The sequence below is a fragment of the Equus asinus genome, unplaced genomic scaffold (genome assembly GCF_041296235.1).
Source record: "Equus asinus isolate D_3611 breed Donkey unplaced genomic scaffold, EquAss-T2T_v2 contig_645, whole genome shotgun sequence".
Taxonomy (NCBI): domain Eukaryota; kingdom Metazoa; phylum Chordata; class Mammalia; order Perissodactyla; family Equidae; genus Equus; species Equus asinus.
Genome location: NW_027225344.1, coordinates 24,545 through 32,165, shown reverse-complemented (window position 1 = coordinate 32,165; position 7,621 = coordinate 24,545). Strand labels below are relative to the sequence as shown.

Here is a 7,621-nt window from a genome sequence, read left to right as displayed (position 1 = left end):
CAACCTCTCCAAGGACTAGATTCTCAAACCACTCAGTCTGGAATTAACTGGTCAGCACTAGCGAGGTAAGCCACCTGATGGACCCCGCCATCCCCCAAGGGAAGTTGACCTTGCCTGAACCAATCAGCTCTTTTTAAGAATAACTTCCTTGTCCCACCTCCTTCTGACTATAAAGGTCTGTCTTTTTGTATAGGTCTTCAGAGCTTCTTCCTGTCTAGGTGGGATGCTAGAAGGGATGTTTTCAGATTCATGAATCATTGAATAAAGCCAATAAAATCTGTAAAATTTACTCAATTGAATTTTTTTTTTGAGGAAGATTAGCCCTGCACTAAGATCTACTGTCAATCCTCTTCTTTTTGCTAAGGAAGACTGGCCCTGAGGTAGCATCCGTTCACAGCTTTCTCTACTTTATAGGTAGGATGCCTGCCACAGCATAACTTGACAAGCAGTGTGTAGGTCCATACCCAGGGCCCAAACCGGTGCACCCTGGACCGCCAAAGCAGAATGTGCTAACTTAACCACTGAGACACCAAGCCGGCCCCCAACTGAGTTTGTTTTTTAACATTACTTAGGATGTAAACTTTGTGTGTGCAGAATGTCATGGGCGATTGTGGGAATGTCCTTGATATTCCTAATTCCCATTAATTGACAAAACCTTTGAAACACTCCTCTTAAAATTAACTTCACAATTTCCTTGACTTTTGTTAGCACCTCCAAGTTTTCATTGTTGATCCTGATGTACTCCTGATGTTAAATCACTTCCCTAGGATTCATCACCCTAAAAGAGACAAGAAAGAGAAGTCCGAATCCCTGCTGAAGTTTCAGCTAAGTCCCTGTAATAAGTCTCTCTAAATTGAAAGAAAGATTAACTGGTAAGTTATGGGTCTACCGTGAGAAGACTAAGAAGTCTTCTGAATTTCAGTTAGATCTTGACATTCAGGAAACACTTATTTTTCTGTTTTAGACTTATTTGAAAGTGGTAAAACTTCTATGCTGAATGACAATTTCAGTTAGACAGTTTCCATTTTCCTTTCCATGACCAAGAACCATTTTCACTGACAGCATATCAGCAAAAAATAAATGCATTTGGAAATGAATTTGAAGTTAATGTGAAAATGCACCATGAAGAACAAAGGATAAGGGTTGAAATGATTAGTTTATTGCAAAATAATTTTGTCCAGACATGAGTGATTTTCTTCTGCTCTAATTTTAGTTCTTGCACTCTAGGCATAAAATAATAATTCTAATTACTGTACACTGATACATGAACTTGTATCCAAGTCCTGGCTACACATGCAAAAAGCTCTGCCTACGTTTTTACAGCACAGATTCTCTGAATTACCCTTCTTAGGGCCCCCATCACCTCTCTGTTTCTCAGGCTGTAGATGATGGGGTTTAGCATTGGGGTCAGGATGGTGTAGAAGACAGCCAGAACCTTGTCCTCTGTTGGAGATCTGAGGGATCTTGGGTGCAGATAAGTGTAAACAAATGGAGCATAATAGAAAGTCACCACAGTGAGGTGAGTGCTGCAGGTCGAATTGGCCTTCTTCCTCCCTTCTGGTGAGTGCATGTGGTGGACAACAAGGAGAACCTGGCCATAGGAGCATGCAATACCAATAAAAGGCAACACGAGGAAGAGGGTGGTGCTCACAAACACTGTATACTCATAAACCCAGGTATCCATGCAGGCCAGAGTCAACATGGCTGGGATGTCACAGAGGAAATGGTTGATGGCCCTGGATTGACAGTACGGGATTTGGAGGGCTTATGTGGTGTGGGCACAAGAGTTGATAGAGCCCATGGTCCAAGATCCTATTATCATCAGCACACATACTCTTTTGCTCATATGAATGGGATAGTGGAGAGGAAAACAAATAGCTACATAATGATCATAGGCCATAGATGTCAAGAGCAGTGCTTCTGCAACTGCTAAAGTCAAGAAAAGGAAGCTCTGAACCCCACATCCAATGAAGGAGATAGACTTTTTTCCTAAGAAATAATTAGAAACCATTTTTGGAACAATGGTGGAGATGTAATTCAAGTCAATGATGGAGAGCTGACTAAGTAAAAAGTACATGGGTGTGTGGAGCTGGGTGTCCAGGAAGATGAGATGAATCATGGACAGGTTGCCAAACAGAGCCATTAGGAAAATGAGAACAATAAGAATGAAGAGGAACAGGCCAATTCTTGGTGGTGGAAACAACCCCAATAAGATGAAATCAGTGGATGTTTGATTATAATTTTCCATAGGGGAGCTGATATTATTTTTCCTAGAGTCAAACAAGAGAGTAAGTTAAGTACAAAACTATAAGCTATTTTTAACTTATTATTGTAGTCAGACTGTGTATTACATAAAATTTTATGGCTCTTAAATGAACTGAACTTATCCATTTGAAAGAAAAAAAATCTTATTTTCTAATCCAGACATTGAAATTTGAATATGCAAATATTTGTGGCCAAAGTGTTTTCTTAGAAATCCTTAAAATTATTTCAAAACAACATTTGAATTGTGACTTTATTAGGATAAGTGTGTTTTACTACCCTACACAGACTCACATATCATCAAAATCAGGTGTTGTATTCAAAATGTAAGCATAGAAAATATATGTAACTGTATACATTGTATAGTTCTAGTATCAATAAATGTTTATGACCCATAAGGGATGATTTTTCTTTCGTATTTAAGCCCTAAAACTTTCCTCTAATCCTACAGTAGCCTATCAGCTCATGTTGAGGAGTTATATTTATTTCTTAAATTTACTTGGCCAAGTAATGACAAATCTTTCTTGAAGTTAGATGTTTTCTTGAAGTTAGATATTATAATTTGGCTCATCTGTTCTTAAATATTGCACGAATCCTTATTGTTAAGTGCCACTTACACAAAGTCATTCTCTTCTGCCTCCTCACTCAAGTTCCGAATGCTGCAGTTAAAGAAGACCCTTTACTTGAAAATCTCTACACCATGCTCAGTGTAGCTTTCAGGACTTTGCTCAAGCTCTTCCAAATGACATGTTTTCTATCTCTCTGCTTCTCTAACATTTATATAACATCATACATTACTTTATAACACTTTGTCTTACTCATTCCTTTCTTCCCTTTGTTTTTCTTGTATTTAGAATCATTTCCAATCCTAGATAAGTATGTGAATTTAAGCACACGTATTTATCATCCCTCCCTCTTAAAACTCAATTATTATGATGATTAAGAAATAGACATGTTACAAATTAAAAGTCAGCAGGTGAGCAAAAGGCACAATGAGAGATGAAATAGTTGAAGACTCTGAAAGAAGGAATTTGGATAGAGAAACATTCAGTCACTTAAATGGAAAAAAGGAAATAGTACTCTGAGAGTCCTTCCTGGAGGTAGGAGGAGGAATTCTCCTCCAGAGACATTGTAAGTGAAGAAGCTCCACACAGTATGTAAAGTTCTAGTCTGGCATGTTATTCTAGAGTTGAATGCTACCAGACTTTTAAGGAAGTTTCCAAAATGAAAGAAGAAGATGAACAAATGTACATACATACACACACTTATTCACACACACTCTGCACGAATATACAGTGAGTCACACATCATTGTAAAAATGCAGAAAGAGAATGTACTTTTCAAAAATGGGAATCATATCATCAAAGAACTGTGACATATTATCCCACAAGATAAATATTATGAGACATGTAAAATAGTTTCAGGTAACAAGAAAGCCTCTTACAAATTAAAAACTATGAAACTGATAAAAAAAGATTGAGTGAAAATTTCAAAGACAAAGTGAAAATATCTATCAGAATGAAAAGAAAGTAACAGCAAAAGCAACAGAAAAAGATTGTCATTTTGCAAGGTAGGAGAATTAGAGAATTAATACAGGGAAACCAACATATGCTTATTGTCTTTCTTAGAAAGCACATAGTAAGATAATAATGGAGTTATTATTATCAAAAAAACATTTTTTCAGAATTGATATGTATGATACACCATATTCAAACAGCATGAACAAAACACAGAAAAGTAAATGAGAAATATTTTATTGAAAAATATATTCTTGAAAATTCTAAATATCTTGAGAACATTTTCTGAAAATTTTCAGTATTGCCTGTAAATTTACAATTCTAAAAGTGCCTTGACAGAGAAAATAGTAATAATAATGAGAATACCTCATATAGACATAGTAACTAAAAGATCATCAGGTTTTACAATAATTTATATTTTTGTATTTTAGCGATATATACTAGACAATTGAACAATGTTGTCAATTTCACAGCCCCACACACAAAGTGGATGTAATGATGTTGAAAAGATGGGAAAATGGAAAACAAGATGGAGGTGGTGGCAGGTGGAGGGAGAAGGGCTCTATTCTAAAGAGTGCACAAAACATCTCTTAGAACCAACAATCTAATTCAGCAATGTTGCAAGATACAAAATCATTTGTATTTCTGTACGCTAGTAAATGTGCGACCCTAAAAAGAATTTAAGAAAGAATTGCATTTATAATATCGTCAAAAAGAATATAATACTTAGGAATACACTCAACAAGGAAGGCAACATCCTTGTGCACTGAGAATCACAAAACATTGCTGAAAGAAAGTGAAGAAGAGACAAATAAACACAAAGGCATGTTGTGTTCATGGATTGGAAAACTTAATGTTATTTAGATGTCAATACTACCATAAGGAAAATTCCGATTCAATGAAATGTCTATCGTGATTCCAGTGAGGTTTTTTTCAGAAATAGACAAATACATCCTAAAATTCATATAGAGCCTCAAGTACCCCAAATAGCCAAAACAATCGTATAAAATAATTTTCTGATTCAAGACTTACTACAAAGCCACAATAATAAAGTGTAGTATTGGCATAAAGACAGACACAAATCAATAAACTAGAATACAGATACCAGAACAAACCCTTCACATATGTGGTCAAATGATTTTTGACCAGGGTCTCAAAAACATTCAGTGGGAACTTCTTTTCAACAACGTGCAGAGAAAACTGGTTATCCACATGCAAATAATGAAATTGTACCATTACTTTTCACCACACACAAAAATTAACTTAAATGGATCAAAGAGCTAAACAGAGAACTAAAACTACAAAATTTTAGAAGAAAACATAGGGGAGAATTTTCATGACATTGGATTTAGCCGTGATTTTTGGATATGACAACAAATGTATGTACAACAACAAAAATGTAGATAAGTTGGATTTCATCAAAATTAAACGAAATTCTGTGCGTTGAAAATCTTTATCAACAGAGTAAATCAGCCACCCACAGAATGGAAAAATATTAGCAAAATATGTATCAGATAAGGGATTGATACAAGAATTATATAAAGACTTCCTACAACTCAACAACAACAACAGAAAATCTAATTTAATAATGAGGAAAGCAACTGAATAAACATTTTTCTAAAGAAGGCATAGAAGTGGCCAATAAACTCAGGAAAAGATGTTCAACATCACTAATTATTAGGGAAATTCAAATCAAAACTACAATAAGATACCGCCTCTCACTCATTAGGATAGCTACTATTTAAAAAAAGAAAGAAAATAACAAGTGTTAGTGAGGATGTGAAGAATTTTTAACACATGCAGTGTTTGTGGGAATGCAAAATGGTGCAACCCTTGTAGAAGATGTTATGACAGTTTCCCACAAAAGTAAACATAAAATCACCATATGATACAGCAATTACATTTCTGAGTATATGTCCAAAAGGAATGAAATCAAAGTTTAGAACAGATATTTGCACATCCATGTTCACAGAAGCTTTATTCACAATAGCTAAAAGGTAGCAGCAACACAAGTATCCATTAACAGATTAATGGATAAATAAATATGGTGTATATATATATATATATATAATGGAATATTAGTCTTAAAAAGGAAGGAAATTTTGCTACATGCTGCAATGTGGATAAAACTTGTAGATATTATGTTAAGTGAAATAAGGCAGTCACGACAAGCCATACACATAATTTCACATATTTGAGTTACCCAAAGTAGTCTAAAGATGAAAGTGGAGAGCTGGTTGTCAGGAGCTGGGAGTTGAAAGGAATGGGTGTTAGTGTTTAATGGATACAGAGTTTCAGTTGGTTAAAATGAAAATGTTCTGGGGTTATGATGGTAATGGTTAGACAATAATGTGAATGTATCTTATTTCATTGAACTATATACTTAAAAATGGATAAAATGGGGGGCCTGCCTCATGGCATAGCAGTTAAGTTTGTGCACTCTGCTTTGACAGCCCAGGGTTCCCAGGTTGATGCTGAGCGTGGACCTATGCACTGTTCATCAAGCCATGCTGTGGCAGCATCCCACATACAAAATAGAGAAAGATTGGCACAGATGGTAGCTCAGCAACAACGTTCCTCAAGCAAAACGAGGAAGATTGGCAACAGATGATAGCTCAGGGGCAAAAAAAGAAAATGGACAAAATGGTAAATTTTATAGTGTGTATATTTACTACAGTTAAAATAAAAAATTAGAATTTAAATATAACTTAAAATATTCCATATTTGGAACTTCAAATATATTATACAAAACCTATAGCAGAGTCCAAATCATGTGCAGATCAATTCATCTTTGAATAAGGTGTAGCTTCTGACATGTTGTAAAGGAAAAATTAGGAAAGCAAATTTTTTCATAAATGTCATTTGGATTCGATATGATATAGCATATTAGACCGATTCCATAGTATATAATTTATATTAGTAACTTAATTATTGACAGGTAAAAAATGTGGTATTTGAAATTACCAATGAAATTATGATCATTTCTATCATATGTATTTTACATGGGGCTGTCCATGACAAAGTTTCCATGAGGGAATTAGTATTATCCGACTCTAAAGGTAAAAAAATATATATCATGGAACATAAAGAACATAAATAATGAATGACACTTCAGATCTTGTATTTGATGCCAGGTATCACGACAGCCAATGGAGTATTTTTTTTTTTTATTTTTCTTGTGGTAATGTTCTAATTTGCTGTCATGTGATATCATCCAAAGGACCTCTGTACATGATGGGAAAGCAATCTCAAATATTTACTGTCAGCCTTGAATATTTCAAGGTCTAAAGTGAAGGGGACTTTTTCTTGTAGGTAAAAATAAATCCAAATAGCTTATTTTTGTGATTTTATTTTGTTTTTATCCACTAGAAGAACAATAACCTATTTGCAGCCCATTCACAAAATATTCCATCTTTTTGATTTTTTAAATTTCCCTAAAAACTTTGCAATTTAGACTTCAACATTAATGATGTTATTCATAGGAGGAAAGAACTAGCAGAAAAAATTCTGATGCTGGTTTCATAGTGAACAGAAGAAACAAGCCTTGAATCTGGACCATGCCCTACTTGGAAAATAAGATAATTGTGTAAACCTGTATTGACCATTCCCATAGGTCTGTACATGTAATTTGTCAGGATATGTTCTAGGATTAAATTGTATTTAATATTGGCCACTAATTGTTGGGCTTGATATCACTACCCACATTTTATAGATAATAAAATTGAGGTTCAGAGATTTTAAGTGACTTTACCTTAAGATACATAGTTGGATAGCTGGATTCTAAGATCTATCTATCTATCTAAATGAGTCTTTTATATTATCCCTCAAATATTAAGTATTTT

At 34.6% G+C, this 7,621-nt stretch overlaps 1 pseudogene; it reads right to left on the bottom strand.

Annotated features, from left to right (window-relative positions):
• Window positions 1-1,309: 1,309 nt before the first annotated feature.
• LOC123289190 (olfactory receptor 2L5-like) lies at window positions 1,310-2,248 on the bottom strand (annotated as a pseudogene).
• Window positions 2,249-7,621: the final 5,373 nt, after the last annotated feature.